General features: G+C 27.0%; 3 long non-coding RNA genes across 6 annotated transcripts; all 3 read right to left on the reverse strand.

Moving 5' to 3' along the window:
• Positions 1 to 2,670: 2,670 nt before the first annotated feature.
• Positions 2,671 to 5,390, reverse strand: LOC107883404. 2 transcript variants are annotated; one of them, XR_001679268.2, is made up of 5 exons: positions 4,465 to 5,379; positions 4,278 to 4,380; positions 4,023 to 4,196; positions 3,454 to 3,596; positions 2,677 to 2,895 (listed from the first exon to the last, which is right to left on the reverse strand). It is a non-coding gene; the product is annotated as an uncharacterized LOC107883404 (long non-coding RNA). The 2 variants fall into 2 exon arrangements; XR_003840296.1 differs by having other exon boundaries at positions 2,671 to 2,895; positions 3,454 to 4,196; positions 4,465 to 5,390.
• Positions 5,391 to 7,456: 2,066 nt separating this feature from the next.
• On the reverse strand, positions 7,457 to 10,148 carry LOC107883403. 2 transcript variants are annotated; one of them, XR_001679267.2, is made up of 5 exons: positions 9,251 to 9,919; positions 9,064 to 9,166; positions 8,809 to 8,982; positions 8,240 to 8,382; positions 7,463 to 7,681 (listed from the first exon to the last, which is right to left on the reverse strand). It is a non-coding gene; the product is annotated as an uncharacterized LOC107883403 (long non-coding RNA). The 2 variants fall into 2 exon arrangements; XR_003840297.1 differs by having other exon boundaries at positions 7,457 to 7,681; positions 8,240 to 8,982; positions 9,251 to 10,148.
• A 2,158-nt stretch (positions 10,149 to 12,306) lies between these two features.
• Positions 12,307 to 13,467, reverse strand: LOC107883401. 2 transcript variants are annotated; one of them, XR_003838739.1, is made up of 3 exons: positions 13,336 to 13,467; positions 13,074 to 13,254; positions 12,307 to 12,649 (listed from the first exon to the last, which is right to left on the reverse strand). It is a non-coding gene; the product is annotated as an uncharacterized LOC107883401 (long non-coding RNA). The 2 variants fall into 2 exon arrangements; XR_003838738.1 differs by having other exon boundaries at positions 12,307 to 12,467; positions 12,507 to 13,254.
• Between the last annotated feature and the right edge of the window lie 8,797 nt (positions 13,468 to 22,264).

A 22,264-nucleotide genomic window follows, 5' to 3' on the forward strand; every position in this document is an offset into this window, starting at 1 on the left:
TTAATTTCAACGATCATAAAAATTTAATTTGACTTTCTTATAGAAATTTTTTGTCTGATAAAGGTAGATAATCTTATAAGGAATCTTGTATTACATTTTAAAATCTTAGATTTAAAAAGAAAAATTTTTACGAATTCTTAATAACTCAAAATAATTTGCTAATTTTCGTGATTTTTCCATATTTTGTCAATTTTAAATGCTTATAAAAAAAAACTGTGACTAAGGATTTTTAATATTTTTCATCTGCTTTTGAAAAAATATACTAGAAGCCTTTTATTAAATTTTCAAGCTTTTTTAATCAACAAAAAAATTTAGGAATATAAATTCGGTTTTGTTTTTTCGTGTTACCTACTCTAAAATAAATTACTGTAGATACACCTTTACGTGCAATTTTCACTGATTTTTTTTTATTAGAATTTAAAACCATTACATTTTCAAAATATTTTGATTCATGCCGAGGTATTCTGGTATTCATATGCATAAATGAAATTTTCGATTATTTTAGTTATTATTGAACTTATGTCGATAAAAAAATGTTCGCTTGGTCCAATGAATTGAGAATGTAATACGCGCCTACGACGTTCCTCGTGAGTTGTTGTTGGTAGAAATTAAAAAAAAAGTCTAGAGTAGGTAAATCCACAATAGTCTATTATGAAATTCGTAAAAATCACGAACATTTTAAAACCATTTTTTAGTTGGAAATTCAAACAAATTTATATTTTTATACGATTCCAGTGGTCCGACCCTTGACCAAATAAAATAACTACAGAACCACTGGAGTAATTGCCTTGGATTTATGTACAGCGGTTAGTGAGCATAAGTTTGAGTGTCTGTGTGTATCACTCGTATCAGTGTATGTGCAAATGGTATATAAGCTATTAACCTTGTTTTATTTTTTAATCCTTAGCTATAAAAGTTGAACAATTTATACATTTTAACTACAAAATAATTATTTAAGTTTAAATTTGATAAATTTTGTCAAAATTTGAACGCTTATTAAAAAAATCATGCGTACGTATTTTTATTATTTTTCAACTGCTATTGTAGCAATATATCAAGATCCTTGTATTGAATTTTCACTGATTTTAACCGAACAAATAAAATTTTATTGTTATTTATAGAAAAAAAAAACTAAAAAAATTGAAAACTGAAAATGTCCGTAAACAGCTCAAAAAGAGTAAAAATATTTTCAAAATTGTATGGTGTATAGGAAATGCTAATATAAACATTCAGTAAAATTTTCGTGTATCTACAGTTATTCGTTTTTGAATTACAACAAAATAAGGAAATCGCTACATGAGAAATCGAGTGAATATTCAATGTTGTAAAAATTTTAATTTCAAACGATCATAAAAATTTAATTTGACTTTCTTATAGAAATTTTTTGTCTGATAAAGGTAGATAATCTTATAAGGAATCTTGTATTACATTTTAAAATCTTAGATTTAAAAAGAAAAATTTTTACGAATTCTTAATAACTCAAAATAATTTGCTAATTTTCGTGATTTTTCCATATTTTGTCAATTTTTGAACTTTAAATGCTTATAAAAAAAAACTGTGACTAAGGATTTTTAATATTTTTCATCTGCTTTTGAAAAAATATACTAGAAGCCTTTTATTAAATTTTCAAGCTTTTTTAATCAACAAAAAAATTTAGGAATATAAATTCGGTTTTGTTTTTTCGTGTTACCTACTCTAAAATAAATTACTGTAGATACACCTTTACGTGCAATTTTCACCGGTTTTTTTTTATTAGAATTTAAAACCATTACATTTTCAAAATATTTTGATTCATGCCGAGGTATTCTGGTATTCATATGCATAAATGAAATTTTCGATTATTTTAGTTATTATTGAACTTATGTCGATAAAAAAATGTTCGCTTGGTCCAATGAATTGAGAATGTAATACGCGCCTACGACGTTCCTCGTGAGTTGTTGTTGGTAGAAATTAAAAAAAAAGTCTAGAGTAGGTAAATCCACAATAGTCTATTATGAAATTCGTAAAAATCACGAACATTTTAAAACCATTTTTTAGTTGGAAATTCAAACAAATTTATATTTTTATACGATTCCAGTGGTCCGACCCTTGACCAAATAAAATAACTACAGAACCACTGGAGTAATTGCAAAAAAACAATAAAAAATTGATTTATTTGGAAGCACAATGACATGAAACAAATTAGATTTCTTTATCTCATATAGAAAAATGTCAATATCGCAATAGTAATTAATTCAAAAATGTCTTGAAAAAAAACACAGAAATATGCAATTAAAATCTTAAATAGGTCCTTAAAATGAAAAAAGTTAGTAAGTATTGTGGTATTCATACCATCAATCAGAATAAATATGTAAAACCATACGAATCCGCGAATATTAAAATAGATCAAGGTTATAAACACGGGAAAACATTAATTAAAAAAGTTGAAATTAATTATTTTTAAGTCCATAGACATGAAAAACAAAATGTTTTAATTGTTTTGGCTACAGCTATACTAATATCTCATATTACAATATAAAGATTTTTTTTTTTCTTACTTAGTAATATATTCTTATATATTTTTAGTATGTACAAATAACTGCTGCAAGTAAAACAATAATTTACGACACATTACTACATTAGTCATATATTTCTAAATTTTAAAATACATAACATTAACTGTGAATACGACAAAATATTTTAAAAGTAAGATAGTATAATTCATAATGATTTTAAATAGGGGCCTACTTTTATTTTTTATTATAAAACTTAAAAATAAAGTCTTCATAAATTATGTCCATTGTTGATAGTTGAAGAATTTTAATAACAGCCACTGAAGATTTTTGGCAATTGCATAATCTCTTTTCAAAGAAGTTTTTCTCTACTCGTTGCAAATGGCAAATGGGGCTTGACTACCTGTAAACCAATAAATTACATATTTAATTCAATTTCATAAATAATATTACTATGATAAATTTTTATCAATTCTTTCAATAAGCATAATCTAAATATACAATTGAACATTTAATACATTTTTAACTACAAAATAATTTGCAAATTGTTGATGAATTTTGTTGAAACGTGATCTGTAAATGCTTATGAAAAATGGTGGCTACGTTCATATTATATTTGTGAACAGATATTATAGAAACTATAATAAGGCGCCCGTATTACATTTTCAAACTCTCTGACGTAGCAAAGAACTTTTTATTGACAAAAATTTTAAAAATAAAACTAATCGAAAAAATTTAAATGTATTATCACTGTAACTTGCTCAAAAAGAATAAAATTATTTAAAAAATGTATGGTGTGCAGAAAATGCTAATAGGCGAACAAATCATGTATCTATACCTAGGTACTTTTTTTACCAATAAAAGAAAATCAATATTTGTCAAAAATATAATCATTTTCCATCAATCATATTTTTGTTTTCCCCCGTGTATTTGAAAACAACTGAGAACACTCAATCTTTACCTGTTTAACGCGTCCAACTAGATGCACTTTCTCTTCAGAAAAGATACCAATGTCCAAACTAGTTATGTGTTTCTTTGCAATTTAAATATGTTGAGCCCTCTGGGTTATTAAAATTGGATTCTTGCTCATCAATATTGTATTACCTAAAAATTAAGACGTTGTTAAAAATATGTCAGTGCACCATTTGTTTTCTTTCTTTGAATAACAAGCAACATGCAAATGTGTGTGTACAGTAGATCCAGTTTTGTACGGTTAGTCTTAATATATTAGAGTGATATGACATAATGTTATAATCAAACTTAAAGGCAAGAATATTTTTTAAAGAACCTTATGGACAAGCACTTCATTAGATTTGTATTTTATTTTTAAAACAAGTCATGGATATTTTAAGATTGTAACATAATATAATTATTTATTTCTTATTTTATTTTGACTAAACGGGTTTAATACAATATGTCCACGCACACAATTAGATATTATATACTATGTGTGCCGTGGACAGGTAGCTATGTTAGTTAATAGCACAGTAAAATAGATTTGGAATAAAAACCTATCAACAATATTCTCACCTTTGAGTTTCACAATTCGCTCCAATAGTGTATGGCTTCATCTGAGTCTGCAGAATTATATTCAAGAAAATCAACGTCCGAAAAATTGTCAATACATTGGCTCCACTACCTAGCTCCTTGTACGTAATTTATTTCAGTTTTGATAACAATAATAAGTATGATCCATTGTATGAACTGAAAAACGATAAATTATTAAGTAACTTTTGGTTTTGGCAAACATTTAAAATTGGATACCTACTTGAGTGATATACTTACATAAACGTATGTGAATTAGACATTATTGGGTATCTAAGGCTTTTCTGGGTGAATTAAAATCATCAACTGTATGGCCTCCAAATCCTTTATTCGTCTATGAAATCTACATTCGTCAACAAATTAGCAAATTAGACTGACACCATATTATTAAGAAATATAATCAATACAACTTGAAAATAATACTTACGAATGAAGATTAACGTAATGTGGCTACATTGGATGTTTTACTGAAAAGAATACACCTATCCATGGTGCTTTCTGTATTAAAACGTGTGAATAGAACTCTGTACGACCGTTCTGTAGTCTGTATTTTTGTTCAAATATCAAATAATTGCGATTCGCGAGTGATTCAAATTTAAAGTCGGCATACCTACGAAAATATAATAATATTATGTTGTTATCTTCTATTTGATAAAACAATTATTACTATTTGGTGTACATAGTGATAAGACAGAATCGCGGGCATTAAATTTTTGAAATTTCGTGAACGATGCAGCTCCACGATTTAAGACGTAACACGGGCATTTTATTGTCTCCGTCTTATACCTAGATCAAATGTACGATCAGCAGATCACATTTAGCATCAATAGTTTAAAAATTAGAGTGAATCGACTTCTATTGAAACATAAATATAGCAAATGTACGTTCTGCATAATACATTTTTATTATTTGTGTCTGCGTACACGATAAGTAGGTATTCGAAACAATGCTCCGTTTTTCATCTTTTCCGGTGGCAAAGTCAATCTAGTAGGTGCACAGGGGATGTCGAAATGAACAGTACCTAGTCTACAAACGCGCGGGGAAAAACAAAAAAAAATTTAGGAATATAAATTCGGTTTTGTTTTTTCGTGTTACCTACTCTAAAATAAATTACTGTAGATACACCTTTACGTGCAATTTTCACCGATTTTTTCTTATTAGAATTTAAAACCATTACATTTTCAAAATATTTTGATTCATGCCGAGGTATTCTGGTATTCATATGCATAAATGTAATTTTCGATTATTTTAGTTATTATTGAACTTATGTCGATAAAAAAATGTTCGCTTGGTCCAATAACTTGAGAATGTAATACGCGCCTACGACGTTCCTCGTGAGTTGTTGTTGGTAGAAATTAAAAAAAAAAGTCTAGAGTAGGTAAATCCACAATAGTCTATTATGAAATTCGTAAAAATCACGAACATTTTAAAACCATTTTTTAGTTGGAAATTCAAACAAATTTATATTTTTATACGATTCCAGTGGTCCGACCCTTGACCAAATAAAATAACTACAGAACCACTGGAGTAATTGCCTTGGATTTATGTACAGCGGTTAGTGAGCATAAGTTTGAGTGTCTGTGTATATCACTCGTATCAGTGTATGTGCAAATGGTATATAAGCTATTAACCTTGTTTTATTTTTTAATCCTTAGCTATAAAAGTTGAACAATTTATACATTTTAACTACAAAATAATTATTAAAGTTTAAATTTGATAAATTTTGTCAAAATTTGAACGCTTATTAAAAAAATCATGCGTACGTATTTTTATTATTTTTCAACTGCTATTGTAGCAATATATCAAGATCCTTGTATTGAATTTTCACTGATTTTAACCGAACAAATAAAATTTTATTGTTATTTATAGAAAAAAAAAACTAAAAAAATTGAAAACTGAAAATGTCCGTAAACAGCTCAAAAAGAGTAAAAATATTTTCAAAATTGTATGGTGTATAGGAAATGCTAATATAAACATTCAGTAAAATTTTCGTGTATCTACAGTTATTCGTTTTTGAATTACAACAAAATAAGGAAATCGCTACATGAGAAATCGAGTGAATATTCAATGTTGTAAAAATTTTAATTTCAAACGATCATAAAAATTTAATTTGACTTTCTTATAGAAATTTTTTGTCTGATAAAGGTAGATAATCTTATAAGGAATCTTGTATTACATTTTAAAATCTTAGATTTAAAAAGAAAAATTTTTACGAATTCTTAATAACTCAAAATAATTTGCTAATTTTCGTGATTTTTCCATATTTTGTCAATTTTTGAACTTTAAATGCTTATAAAAAAAAACTGTGACTAAGGATTTTTAATATTTTTCATCTGCTTTTGAAAAAATATACTAGAAGCCTTTTATTAAATTTTCAAGCTTTTTTAATCAACAAAAAAATTTAGGAATATAAATTCGGTTTTGTTTTTTCGTGTTACCTACTCTAAAATAAATTACTGTAGATACACCTTTACGTGCAATTTTCACCGATTTTTTTTTATTAGAATTTAAAACCATTACATTTTCAAAATATTTTGATTCATGCCGAGGTATTATGGTATTCATATGCATAAATGAAATTTTCGATTATTTTAGTTATTATTGAACTTATGTCGATAAAAAAATGTTCGCTTGGTCCAATGAATTGAGAATGTAATACGCGCCTACGACGTTCCTCGTGAGTTGTTGTTGGTAGAAATTAAAAAAAAAGTCTAGAGTAGGTAAATCCACAATAGTCTATTATGAAATTCGTAAAAATCACGAACATTTTAAAACCATTTTTTAGTTGGAAATTCAAACAAATTTATATTTTTATACGATTCCAGTGGTCCGACCCTTGACCAAATAAAATAACTACAGAACCACTGGAGTAATTGCAAAAAAACAATAAAAAATTGATTTATTTGGAATCACAATGACATGAAACAAATTAGATTTCTTTATCTCATATAGAAAAATGTCAATATCGCAATAGTAATTAATTCAAAAATGTCTTGAAAAAAAGCACAGAAATATGCAATTAAAATCTTAAATAGGTCCTTAAAATGAAAAAAGTTAGTAAGTATTGTGGTATTCATACCATCAATCAGAATAAATATGTAAAACCATACGAATCCGCGAATATTAAAATAGATCAAGGTTATAAACACGGGAAAACATTAATTAAAAAAGTTGAAATTAATTATTTTTAAGTCCATAGACATGAAAAACAAAATGTTTTAATTGTTTTGGCTACAGCTATACTAATATCTCATATTACAATATAAAGATTTATTTTTTTTCTTACTTAGTAATATATTCTTATATATTTTTAGTATGTACAAATAACTGCTGCAAGTAAAACAATAATTTACGACACATTACTACATTAGTCATATATTTCTAAATTTTAAAATACATAACATTAACTGTGAATACGACAAAATATTTTAAAAGTAAGATAGTATAATTCATAATGATTTTAAATAGGGGCCTACTTTTATTTTTTATTATAAAACTTAAAAATAAAGTCTTCATAAATTATGTCCATTGTTGATAGTTGAAGAATTTTAATAACAGCCACTGAAGATTTTTGGCAATTGCATAATCTCTTTTCAAAGAAGTTTTTCTCTACTCGTTGCAAATGGCAAATGGGGCTTGACTACCTGTAAACCAATAAATTACATATTTAATTCAATTTCATAAATAATATTACTATGATAAATTTTTATCAATTCTTTCAATAAGCATAATCTAAATATACAATTGAACATTTAATACATTTTTAACTACAAAATAATTTGCAAATTGTTGATGAATTTTGTTGAAACGTGATCTGTAAATGCTTATGAAAAATGGTGGCTACGTTCATATTATATTTGTGAACAGATATTATAGAAACTATAATAAGGCGCCCGTATTACATTTTCAAACTCTCTGACGTAGCAAAGAACTTTTTATTGACAAAAATTTTAAAAATAAAACTAATCGAAAAAATTTAAATGTATTATCACTGTAACTTGCTCAAAAAGAATAAAATTATTTAAAAAATGTATGGTGTGCAGAAAATGATAATAGGCGAACAAATCATGTATCTATACCTAGGTACTTTTTTTACCAATAAAAGAAAATCAATATTTGTCAAAAATATAATCATTTTCCATCAATCATATTTTTGTTTTCCCCCGTGTATTTGAAAACAACTGAGAACACTCAATCTTTACCTGTTTAACGCGTCCAACTAGATGCACTTTCTCTTCAGAAAAGATACCAATGTCCAAACTAGTTATGTGTTTCTTTGCAATTTAAATATGTTGAGCCCTCTGGGTTATTAAAATTGGATTCTTGCTCATCAATATTGTATTACCTAAAAATTAAGACGTTGTTAAAAATATGTCAGTGCACCATTTGTTTTCTTTCTTTGAATAACAAGCAACATGCAAATGTGTGTGTACAGTAGATCCAGTTTTGTACGGTTAGTCTTAATATATTAGAGTGATATGACATAATGTTATAATCAAACTTAAAGGCAAGAATATTTTTTAAAGAACCTTATGGACAAGCACTTCATTAGATTTGTATTTTATTTTTAAAACAAGTCATGGATATTTTAAGATTGTAACATAATATAATTATTTATTTCTTATTTTATTTTGACTAAACGGGTTTAATACAATATGTCCACGCACACAATTAGATATTATATACTATGTGTGCCGTGGACAGGTAGCTATGTTAGTTAATAGCACAGTAAAATAGATTTGGAATAAAAACCTATCAACAATATTCTCACCTTTGAGTTTCACAATTCGCTCCAATAGTGTATGGCTTCATCTGGGTCTGCAGAATTATATTCAAGAAAATCAACGTCCGAAAAATTGTCAATACATTGGCTCCACTACCTAGCTCCTTGTACGTAATATATTTCAGTTTTGATAACCATAATAAGTATGATCCATTGTATGAACTGAAAAACGATAAATTATTAAGTAACTTTTGGTTTTGGCAAACATTTAAAATTGGATACCTACTTGAGTGATATACTTACATAAACGTATGTGAATTAGACATTATTGGGTATCTAAGGCTTTTCTGGGTGAATTAAAATCATCAACTGTATGGCCTCCAAATCCTTTATTCGTCTATGAAATCTACATTCGTCAACAAATTAGCAAATTAGACTGACACCATATTATTAAGAAATATAATCAATACAACTTGAAAATAATACTTACGAATGAAGATTAACGTAATGTGGCTACATTGGATGTTTTACTGAAAAGAATACACCTATCCATGGTGCTTTCTGTATTAAAACGTGTGAATAGAACTCTGTACGACCGTTCTGTAGTCTGTATTTTTGTTCAAATATCAAATAATTGCGATTCGCGAGTGATTCAAATTTAAAGTCGGCATACCTACGAAAATATAATAATATTATGTTGTTATCTTCTATTTGATAAAACAATTATTACTATTTGGTGTACATAGTGATAAGACAGAATCGCGGGCATTAAATTTTTGAAATTTCGTGAACGATGCAGCTCCACGATTTAAGACGTAACACGGGCATTTTATTGTCTCCGTCTTATACCTAGATCAAATGTACGATCAGCAGATCACATTTAGCATCAATAGTTTAAAAATTAGAGTGAATCGACTTCTATTGAAACATAAATATAGCAAATGTACGTTCTGCATAATACATTTTTATTATTTGTGTCTGCGTACACGATAAGTAGGTATTCGAAACAATGCTCCGTTTTTCATCTTTTCCGGTGGCAAAGTCAATCTAGTAGGTGCACAGGGGATGTCGAAATGAACAGTACCTAGTCTACAAACGCGCGGGGAAAAACAAAAAAAAATTTAGGAATATAAATTCGGTTTTGTTTTTTCGTGTTACCTACTCTAAAATAAATTACCGTAGATACACCTTTACGTGCAATTTTCACCGATTTTTTTTTATTAGAATTTAAAACCATTACATTTTCAAAATATTTTGATTCATGCCGAGGTATTCTGGTATTCATATGCATAAATGAAATTTTCGATTATTTTAGTTATTATTGAACTTATGTCGATAAAAAAATGTTCGCTTGGTCCAATAACTTGAGAATGTAATACGCGCCTATGACGTTCCTCGTGAGTTGTTGTTGGTAGAAATTAAAAAAAAAAGTCTAGAGTAGGTAAATCCTCAATAGTCTATTATGAAATTCGTAAAAATCACGAACATTTTAAAACCATTTTTTAGTTGGAAATTCAAACAAATTTATATTTTTATACGATTCCAGTGGTCCGACCCTTGACCAAATAAAATAACTACAGAACCACTGGAGTAATTGCCTTGGATTTATGTACAGCGGTTAGTGAGCATAAGTTTGAGTGTCTGTGTGTATCACTCGTATCAGTGTATGTGCAAATGGTATATAAGCTATTAACCTTGTTTTATTTTTTAATCCTTAGCTATAAAAGTTGAACAATTTATACATTTTAACTACAAAATAATTATTTAAGTTTAAATTTGATAAATTTTGTCAAAATTTGAACGCTTATTAAAAAAATCATGCGTACGTATTTTTATTATTTTTCAACTGCTATTGTAGCAATATATCAAGATCCTTGTATTGAATTTTCACTGATTTTAACCGAACAAATAAAATTTTATTGTTATTTATAGAAAAAAAAAACTAAAAAAATTGAAAACTGAAAATGTCCGTAAACAGCTCAAAAAGAGTAAAAATATTTTCAAAATTGTATGGTGTATAGGAAATGCTAATATAAACATTCAGTAAAATTTTCGTGTATCTACAGTTATTCGTTTTTGAATTACAACAAAATAAGGAAATCGCTACATGAGAAATCGAGTGAATATTCAATGTTGTAAAAATTTTAATTTCAAACGATCATAAAAATTTAATTTGACTTTCTTATAGAAATTTTTTGTCTGATAAAGGTAGATAATCTTATAAGGAATCTTGTATTACATTTTAAAATCTTAGATTTAAAAAGAAAAATTTTTACGAATTCTTAATAACTCAAAATAATTTGCTAATTTTCGTGATTTTTCCATATTTTGTCAATTTTTGAACTTTAAATGCTTATAAAAAAAAACTGTGACTAAGGATTTTTAATATTTTTCATCTGCTTTTGAAAAAATATACTAGAAGCCTTTTATTAAATTTTCAAGCTTTTTTAATCAACAAAAAAATTTAGGAATATAAATTCGGTTTTGTTTTTTCGTGTTACCTACTCTAAAATAAATTACTGTAGATACACCTTTACGTGCAATTTTCACTGATTTTTTTTTATTAGAATTTAAAACCATTACATTTTCAAAATATTTTGATTCATGCCGAGGTATTCTGGTATTCATATGCATAAATGAAATTTTCGATTATTTTAGTTATTATTGAACTTATGTCGATAAAAAAATGTTCGCTTGGTCCAATGAATTGAGAATGTAATACGCGCCTACGACGTTCCTCGTGAGTTGTTGTTTGTAGAAATTAAAAAAAAAGTCTAGAGTAGGTAAATCCACAATAGTCTATTATGAAATTCGTAAAAATCACGAACATTTTAAAACCATTTTTTAGTTGGAAATTCAAACAAATTTATATTTTTATACGATTCCAGTGGTCCGACCCTTGACCAAATAAAATAACTACAGAACCACTGGAGTAATTGCAAAAAAAACAATAAAAAATTGATTTATTTGGAATCACAATGACATGAAACAAATTAGATTTCTTTATCTCATATAGAAAAATGTCAATATCGCAATAGTAATTAATTCAAAAATGTCTTGAAAAAAAGCACAGAAATATGCAATTCAAATCTTAAATAGGTCCTTAAAATGAAAAAAGTTAGTAAGTATTGTGGTATTCATACCATCAATCAGAATAAATATGTAAAACCATACGAATCCGCGAATATTAAAATAGATCAAGGTTATAAACACGGGAAAACATTAATTAAAAAAGTTGAAATTAATTATTTTTAAGTCCATAGACATGAAAAACAAAATGTTTTAATTGTTTTGGCTACAGCTATACTAATATCTCATATTACAATATAAAGATTTATTTTTTTCTTACTTAGTAATATATTCTTATATATTTTTAGTATGTACAAATAACTGCTGCAAGTAAAACAATAATTTACGACACATTACTACATTAGTCATATATTTCTAAATTTTAAAATACATAACATTAACTGTGAATACGACAAAATATTTTAAAAGTAAGATAGTATAATTCATAATGATTTTAAATAGGGGCCTATTTTTATTTTTTATTATAAAACTTAAAAATAAAGTCTTCATAAATTATGTCCATTGTTGATAGTTGAAGAATTTTAATAACAGCCACTGAAGATTTTTGGCAATTGCATAATCTCTTTTCAAAGAAGTTTTTCTCTACTCGTTGCAAATGGCAAATAGGGCTTGACTACCTGTAAACCAATAAATTACATATTACACTCAATCTTTACCTGTTTAACGCGTCCAACTAGATGCACTTTCTCTTCAGAAAAGATACCAATGTCCAAACTAGTTATGTGTTTCTTTGCAATTTAAATATGTTGAGCCCTCTGGGTTATTAAAATTGGATTCTTGCTCATCAATATTGTATTACCTAAAAATTAAGACGTTGTTAAAAATATGTCAGTGCACCATTTGTTTTCTTTCTTTGAATAACAAGCAACATGCAAATGTGTGTGTACAGTAGATCCAGTTTTGTACGGTTAGTCTTAATATATTAGAGTGATATGACATAATGTTATAATCAAACTTAAAGGCAAGAATATTTTTTAAAGAACCTTATGGACAAGCACTTCATTAGATTTGTATTTTATTTTTAAAACAAGTCATGGATATTTTAAGATTGTAACATAATATAATTATTTATTTCTTATTTTATTTTGACTAAACGGGTTTAATACAATATGTCCACGCACACAATTAGATATTATACTATGTGTGCCGTGGACAGGTAGCTATGTTAGTTAATAGCACAGTAAAATAGATTTGGAATAAAAACCTATCAACAATATTCTCACCTTTGAGTTTCACAATTCGCTCCAATAGTGTATGGCTTCATCTGAGTCTGCAGAATTATATTCAAGAAAATCAACGTCCGAAAAATTGTCAATACATTGGCTCCACTACCTAGCTCCTTGTATGCGGTACGTAATATATTTCAGTTTTGATAACCATAATAAGTATGATCCATTGTATGAACTGAAAAACGATAAATTATTAAGTAACTTTTGGTTTTGGCAAACATTTAAAATTGGATACCTACTTGAGTGATATACTTACATAAGCGCGTATGTGAATTAGACATTATTGGGTATCTAAGGCTTTTCTGGGTGAATTAAAATCATCAACTGTATGGCCTCCAAATCCTTTATTCGTCTGATAATTTTCTTCCAATTCATCGTTGGAGAAACAAAATTTCTGAAAATGCAAATTGTAAAAAATATAATATAAATATGTACCTAATTTAATAATTATGTTAAACGATTTTACAATTTTTAGCCGCAAATTCCTAACATTTACTTTTCTTCTCTATCCCAGACAAGTGGTTTTGAAACAGCCCCGACCATGGTTACTAATTGGGACTTAGCATTGTTTACAACCATTAATTGTTGTGAAATAATTACCGCAGATTCTATGCCAGGTAGAAATTGGGATAATCATTTAATTCGAAGATTTTCAGCCATTATTTCCCTCTATTTCATTGGTTTTTTGGAAAAGTATATTTGTGAACAAATTAGCAAATTAGACTGACTCCATATTATTAACACATATAATCAATACACCTAGAAAATAATACTTACAAATGAAGATTAATGTAATGTGGCGAAGCGATACATTGGACGTTTTACTGAAAAGAATACACTTATCCATGGTGGTTTTATAATAAAATGTATTAATAGTAGTCTGTACGACTTTTCTGTAGTCTGTATTTTTGTTCAAATTTCAAATAATCGCGATTCGTGAGTGATTCAAATTTTAAGAACCTACGAAAAAATTATAATATTATGTTGTTATTTAATTGATAACAATTATTACTATTTTGTGGTACACAGTGATAAGTCAGAATGATTATAAAATGGAGGTACTTTTTGCCGGTCGGTGGCGGGCATTCAATTTCGTAAACGCTGTTTCACAACCGCACCCTCTGATCCCTCTTAGTTACACAACTGGACGTACCCAGGGGCTTTACCAATCATGCGGAGCCAAATGGCTTGGAATGCTTGTATGGTTTTGGTTTTCAATGGTTTAGCGGTACCCCAGACGCTTTTAGTTAGGTACATAATATCATTCCGTACTAACTAGAGTGTTGAATTCAATTTTGCTTAAAACATTGCATTATAAAAATGAATTGTATGCATAAAATATAATAATATAAGTAAAAGTTATAATTTACCATAAATAATGTTTTTGAATTATAACGAAATAATGAATATTGTTAATCTTCGTTAAACATCTAATTTCGTCCAAATTTTAACTTATTGATACTATAAAAAAAACTGTGCTCATATATTTTTTTAGATTTTTTGGTACAGTATTTCCAACTTATGAGATATCTCGTTTTAAATTTCCAATCTTTAGCTATAAAAATTAAACATTTTATAAATTTTTAACCAAAAAAAGATTTGCAAATGTTTGCGGTATTGACTCATTTTGTAAAAATCTGTATGTACTTAAAATGCTTCCAAAAAAAAATAATCGTACATAATGTATCTTCATTATTTAAAAATTGCTATTATAACAACTTATGAGAAACCTTGTATTAGTTGTCACCATATACAACAAACTCTAATACCAACCACGTTAAATTGTATATTATATGTTTATATATGTATCAGTTTAAATTCTAGCCTAATGTATTATATGTAACATTTGACATATCAACAAATTGTATAGGTACAGTACAATATTACAATCCTTAGTATAGCAGTAGTACTGAGTAGTAAAATATATAATTGTACCTATATACAGATTAGTGTAAATTGAATCATTTGTTGGTTGTTGCCACATCGATGAAATTAAATATTTAAGTAACTTGATCGTCATATTTAAAAGGTGATTTTGAAAGGATTTAATATAGATACTTGTATATTTTAGAAAATTAAGTTTACAGAAATAAAGTAAAAATCTATTGGACTAGGTACGTTATGTTATTTGGTATTAGCAAGACTTATGCTGGGTTGCATAAACAATTTATTAAATTTAATGGTTCACTAAAAATTTAATGGACCAATCACGGGCCACTACATCTCGTTTAAGGGACCATTAACACACTATTGATTCATTAAATGTTTTGTGAAATCATTAAACAGTGCATTAAACAAATGCATTAAACAGTTAACCTAACTATTAATTATAATCATAGAAATAATAAACTATAGGTAGGTATAGGGTCATAGTCAAATACAATTTTAATGATTAGAAAACCATGTAAGCATTCAAATTAATAATTATGTATATTCGTATGATGTATCTACTATACAGAGTGTGACAATATAATATATGAAAAAAAAAGAAAATTAAGTAGGTCCATTTATTTTCAATTATTAACTACCTATCCCTGTATACACCCACGCTTAGCTAGATAATTTTGTTGTTATCTGTTACAATTGTATAGAAAAATATTGTTAAAAATATTAATTTGCTGGCCAAAAAATGTTTTTAAAAAAGTCTTGACGATGTAATAAATACTTACGATTTTAATAACATTTTCGTTTCTTAAAAAATTGTATTACCTATCTCGTTACTTATCGTTGTGAAAATGAACTATTATACTATATGACCTTTTGTTCGTCGCAATGTTTGGATTTAATGAAGGCAAACCTTTGGTAAGTTATATGCATACACTATATATCATGAATTTGGAAATTTATTTGAATATTTTTAATGCTACTAACTAGACGAGTAGACGGACAGAAGAGATCCAAAACAAGGACTAACCGACTAGTTGTACGCCAGTTGTACAGTCTGTGATTAAACTCCGATTATGCTTAATCAGCTGATAACAGATATTTTATATCTGTGGACCGAATTAATAAAATATCTGTTATCAGCTGATTAAGCGTAATCGGAGTTAAATCACAGACTGTACAACTGGTCCTAAGCTGATATTATAATATACCTAAATCCTATACCGATAGTTCGTGATCGAAAAAGTACTAATAACAATATTGTTATCGAAACGTTATTATATAAATTATTATTATTATTATTGTTATTATTATATTTTCATTGATAACAGTTATACTATGATAAGAGTTATACAATTCCTGCGTATTTTGTATAGTATTTCAGCATTTCAGTATTTCGTACTATTCACTGTTAAGTTATTACTTTTTTAGTCATACAAAAGTTTGTTATACGTCGTTATTATATACAAAAAAAAATGGATCTTGGTAAGTAGTTAATTGACCCATGTTATGATAGTAGTAGAAATATTCAGTGGCGTAGCCAGGAATATGAAATGGGGGGGTTGAAGTATGAATTAAACCAAGTTTTTTACAGTTTTCGTTTATAAATGATACATTTATTAGGGGGGAAAATGTCAATAGAACACCCAAAAACCCCCCTGACTGGCCTGACTTCGCCACTGGAAATACTGTTAGCTGTTAGAATATAGCTATTTCCCAAAAGTGTGTAATATATTTAAAATTATTCTTTTTTAATTTAATATACCTAATTATAAATATTCAAAATTTCTTTAAGACAAGTATCATTTTTTTAATATCAAAAACAAAAAATATTTTACCCAAGTTTGAACATTTAATAATTATCAATTAGTATTTAATGATTAGTGTTCGTAATTAGTTCAATTTTTTTAATTTAATTGACCACTGCAGAAAATGTGTTTATAAATGACGTTTTTGTTTGAACGCAAGAATTAAAAGAACATTTTATTAACTAAAATTAACTAAACAGTTTAAAAAACAAAGATTAAACTTTTCTTTTGATAAATAATAAATAAATACATTGTTTTGAACAAAAATTACGTCATTATATTAAACTGTCTTTTATTTTTGTTTGAATATCAAATAATAAAAAAATATTAGGTAATGATATAACAATATTATTACAATTATTTAAATATAACATAAAAAACAGTTAGTTTATTATTTTTATATTTTAAATTTTAAATTAAGAGTTAAAAATTGTCAACCAATTTTACCAATATTTACTTGATGATATTCCTGAATCCGCTTGCAATAAATTATCAAGGACAATTTGATTTAGATGAATTATTGAGTTATTTATTTATTGGTACTAAATGATAAGCAGCTTCACTTCTATATATATTCACAATAATTCAAAATGTTGTTATAAGAATTAATAATATATTTATGTTTTATTCAAATTCTGATTTCAAGAGTTTTTTTCATCAAATACCTGATATTTTGTTTTATTTAAAGAGTGTCCTGTGGCGGTACAAACTTATATTTTGATATGAGAACCACCTTTTTAGTGCGAATTATTTAGATGGTAATTTTCTTGACATTTTGTGATGAATCTAAATCAAAATGTTAATACATAGTTTCTGGGTTATTAAAATGTTTATTTTATACTATAAGGATAATATTCTTAAATATAAACTATACGTAATATTGGTGTATTTTTTATAATACATCCATAATAATTTTCTATAATTAATCATGTCATACTTTATTTCAGGGAAATCAACTTACAATGAAAACCAGTTTTCAGTTGAGTTTAATCAAGTACGGAATAATCTCAGGGTAATGGTTATTAAACTTGTTTTAATTAATTTAAAATATAATGTAAATTATTAATTTTATTAGGTTAGAGATGGAATATCAAGATCACAACGAGTTTTAGCCACTCATTTAACTGCACAAAATGTCCAGCTCTTTAATGAAGAACAAGGCCTCTTGATGTTTTTGCCAAGCACCGGTCACCAAAAATGATGGATGTGTTCAAAGAGAAATTGGACCATATGCGTAGCCATGCAGAAAGCCGTTCTACTATAATTTTATTAATCTCAATATAATATATTATAATATATAGGTTATAATATCAAATTTTTTATTTAAATTGTTTATACTTAGTCATATTTTTAATTGTTATGTAATGATATAGGTATTGTATTCCTTATAATGTTACCACAGTGATATTATGTATTATGTGATAGGTATTTATTTTCATTGTTGACATTAAATCTTTGTATTAAATATATTAAATATTTTCAAACTGTTACATTTAACTAGTTTTCTAATTGTTATCCAGTGACATTATTATTTTGCTTGTACTGTTACCTAGGGTGGTTATAGAAATTAAGTACCTATTATGTTTTTTTTTATTATTTTATTTTAAATCATATTTTGTTTTCAAATATATTTTTAAAACGTTTACTGTTACCTATGCGGTAACTAAAATATTTACTACATTTTTCGTAATCTTAGTGCTATACTTGATAAAATACAATTGAGAATAGTGTATATTTCACTGGTTCAATCAATTATTACTTATGGTGTTGAGAGTTGGCGTTGTGCTTATGATGTTCACTTAACAAAACTAAATGTAACTATAAATTAATTAATTTAATTTATATTAAAATTACCAAACTAAGTAAATTCTGATATTATGTGTTTAATTTTGAAAATCTGTTTAAAAAATGATTACTATTACTTGTAACCATAATGTCAATACTAGATTTAGAAACATGTAAATATAAATATGCCTATATGTCGTAAATCTTTTGGTCTTAAAAACTAGTTAATAGTAAATACTGATATTAATCTTTGTAAAGATTTAAAAATCAATATTAATCTTCAAAAATTATTATCATTTAACTATTCTTTATTAAAACTGTTCTAATATAAAATATCCAAATTCTTATAAAATAATATATCTTATTAGTTATTCAAAAGCTGTTATATTTATTTTGTTGTTAATAGTATTTAATACTAAAATCACCTTATTTATAAATTTTTTCTTTTCTATTATTACATAGTAAATAACATTTTATTTTATCAACCCTTCAACCCTCGGTTTTAGCTTACTCATATTATGTATATTATATTAAATGTTTATAGTAATTAATTATATATACTTAAAATTATATACCTTCAATACAAGCTTATAGAAGGTGAGCAGACGATTATCTATTTGTACTAAATAACCTATTGTAAAATTTATTTGTTTGCAATAAATAACAAATAACAAATCTATTAGGTAATAGATTAGTTCCAAGTGCAAAATGACCTAAAGCAGACCCACGGGGGGGGGGGTGCATATTTAACTATAAGTGTATATGTAACTTCTAAGTGAATATGGATTTATATTTTATATTCACCATATTTTTCGAAATTTATATTGAAAGAAATATACCTACATAAAATTTTGGTAGGAAATAAAAACATTGTAATTATCTATCAGTGATAATATTTTAATAATTATAATTTGTGCTTCAGACGCATATATTTACATCAATATTGTGAACACTGGTCACTGTGCAAGGACAAATATTCTCTATGTAGTTCAGATTAGACTACAGGACAAAACGGGCCTACCCAATTATTTTGTGCTGGACACACCACCGCTTTCTATCCCCTTAAGACTACATAATTTCATCGAAACCGGACGACGAGGACGATTGCTAATAAACAGGGCTCGGAAGTTTAGCAAATCCGTATTTTTCTTGGTTCGTCTTAGTACATCCAAAGTAAGATACAAATATGTTTCACACTTCTCTGATGTCATACACAAAATTTTATTTAGCATATTTACGGTTTTTACTGCTATTTTGCTAATTTAAGGTTTTTTTTTGGGGGGTATATTTTCACATATTGTTGAAAAACTAAATTACCTACCAAACCGCCGCCTACGAATATGTGAACGAAAACAAATATTGTTATTAAATCGGACAATTCCGTTCGTTTCCAATAAATTGTTAATTTTTTAAACCCTGACAGTCACATCGTACCTACCATCGCACAATCATCGGATTGGTTGTATTATCGTGTTTTCGTATGACTGAACACGGTAATTTTATAGTGTTTCACCGTCATTTAAACACTATATTATATGAAAAACATTAAAAATCTGTAAAATTAAATATATCTTAAATTTCATGTTTAAAAAAAATTATCGAAAATTTTATTTTGCATATTTTTCAATTTTTATTGCTATTTATAGCGCTTATATAAATATGTTTTTATGTGCATATTTAAGCGCTATAACTTCCGAGCCCTGCTGATAAACAACCTATGCAGGTATTATTACTTATATTATTAATACCTACTATATAATTACGAAAGTTCCAAGTTATGGTAATAAGTTAGTAAAATCTTACGAATTTAAGTTAATTTTTATCACATACATTTTTAAAGTGAGAACTTTATTGCGCGCGCTTGGTTGGGGACCTATTTCGTTGAACGTTAATATGTTAATATATTTTGATGAACAAGAAATTGTAAACAATATGTAAAATATAAATTTCTTTGTGTAATTATACCGTAGGTACAAACATAACTAATTTAATTAATATCTTCAAAGTTGTTATAAAGTTTGATGTTCTAAATCTAGTTGTAAGTTGTTTATCAGTCGACAGTTCTGAGCTCATGGTTTTTTATTAATTTTATATCTATTGATAGGTACCTCAAAAATAGGAATGCAAAATAATTAACGAATATTAAGGTTTCATAAAATGAATTAATGTAGCTTAAAAATACATTTTCATTACATTAAAATATTAAATATTGTAATTAATTATTAATTGAGTTATATCAAAACTGTAAAACATTTCCCTAACTTGGGAAATATGTTATGTTATTTTTTATTTGTTTATTGAAATCTTTTTTTTTTTTCATAAATATTTAGTGAAAAATGTTTTGTTCAAATATTGTTATTTTATTAATTAAATGTTATTAACAATAATTCGCTACTTGTAACTTGAAAATGTTGAAGCACTGAATCAAGTTCTTAACGACGCGCCTTGTGTCATTCGTCCGTGATATTTGAAAATGTTACCTATGCCATGAGACATGAGTTTTAATATGTGATTAGTGTTTCAAATCTTGCGCCAAAAACTTAATTCATTTTGATAATTACTTAATTAATTTAAGTGACATTTTGTCGATATTTTTATCGTATTAAATACGATAATGATACCGTTTTTATACGGTTGGTAGACAGTGTGGTATGATGGTTTTTTGTCGAGTGGTATCTTGTTGGATTTTGGCGATGGTGTTAATTTGTCGAATGGTTTTTTGTCGTTTTCACGTGGCCTTATGTCGGGTGGCTTTTTGGCGTGCTTCCGAAGTTTGTACTGTTTGACGACTTTGACGTTTGTCTGTTTGTACCTACTTTGTTGGGCGCACTGCTTACACCACCAGTCACGAACCACAAGCACACATTACAGATCTGATCAATGGAACGCTATACACAGCTGCTGTGTTTAGGTACTGGGTGTCTGGGTACACTGCATTAGTGCTACATCAATCCAAGTTGATGCATTGTTTTGTGCTTGTGGATTGTGTGGATACGTTTTAGGTGAGTAAAATATGATTCGATCAGCCGATGTATTTTATTTAATCAATATTTGATACTGTAGTGGACAGACCGACAGAGTTCAACATTTCTCTGAACACCTCCGTCATCAACGCTCTACAGGTATATTATCAAAGTACACCGCTACACCTTTAAAAGTAAGTTGAACATCAAAATCAATTTATAAACCTATTATTACAACGGACGAGTGTGAGATGTTTATTAGGGACAGTTTGTTGATGTTACTTGTACAACATGATAGATAGTATCAACTATTGTTGAAGCAAGTGCTGAAAGTACTAAAACATTTTGTGTATGTTCAATGAACAATAGGTATGCTACATTTACCAAACTTGAGTATTTCTATGATGAATAAAGCAATATTTTGCTTAAAAATTGGTCTTAAAATTTAATGTTAACAACTTAATTACTTATGTATTACCTTTATGTGATATATAATATACATCTTTATCACAATACAAGCCATGATAGATCACTTTTTGTATTTCACATGTTAGATCTTGAATCTATACTATTTCAATTACATTAATTTATCTTTTAAAAAATGTACAATTAATTTAGGTAGCCTTTTTCTATATTTCAATTTTGTACATATTAATTACATAATTATGATCAAATTATATCAACGATAAATTTAATTATATCGAATTGTGATACAATAATCCTTTTCAAAAGAGAATATGAAAGA

Source organism: Acyrthosiphon pisum, chromosome X (genome assembly GCF_005508785.2).
Source record: "Acyrthosiphon pisum isolate AL4f chromosome X, pea_aphid_22Mar2018_4r6ur, whole genome shotgun sequence".
In the NCBI taxonomy this organism is placed as follows: Eukaryota; Metazoa; Arthropoda; class Insecta; order Hemiptera; family Aphididae; genus Acyrthosiphon; species Acyrthosiphon pisum.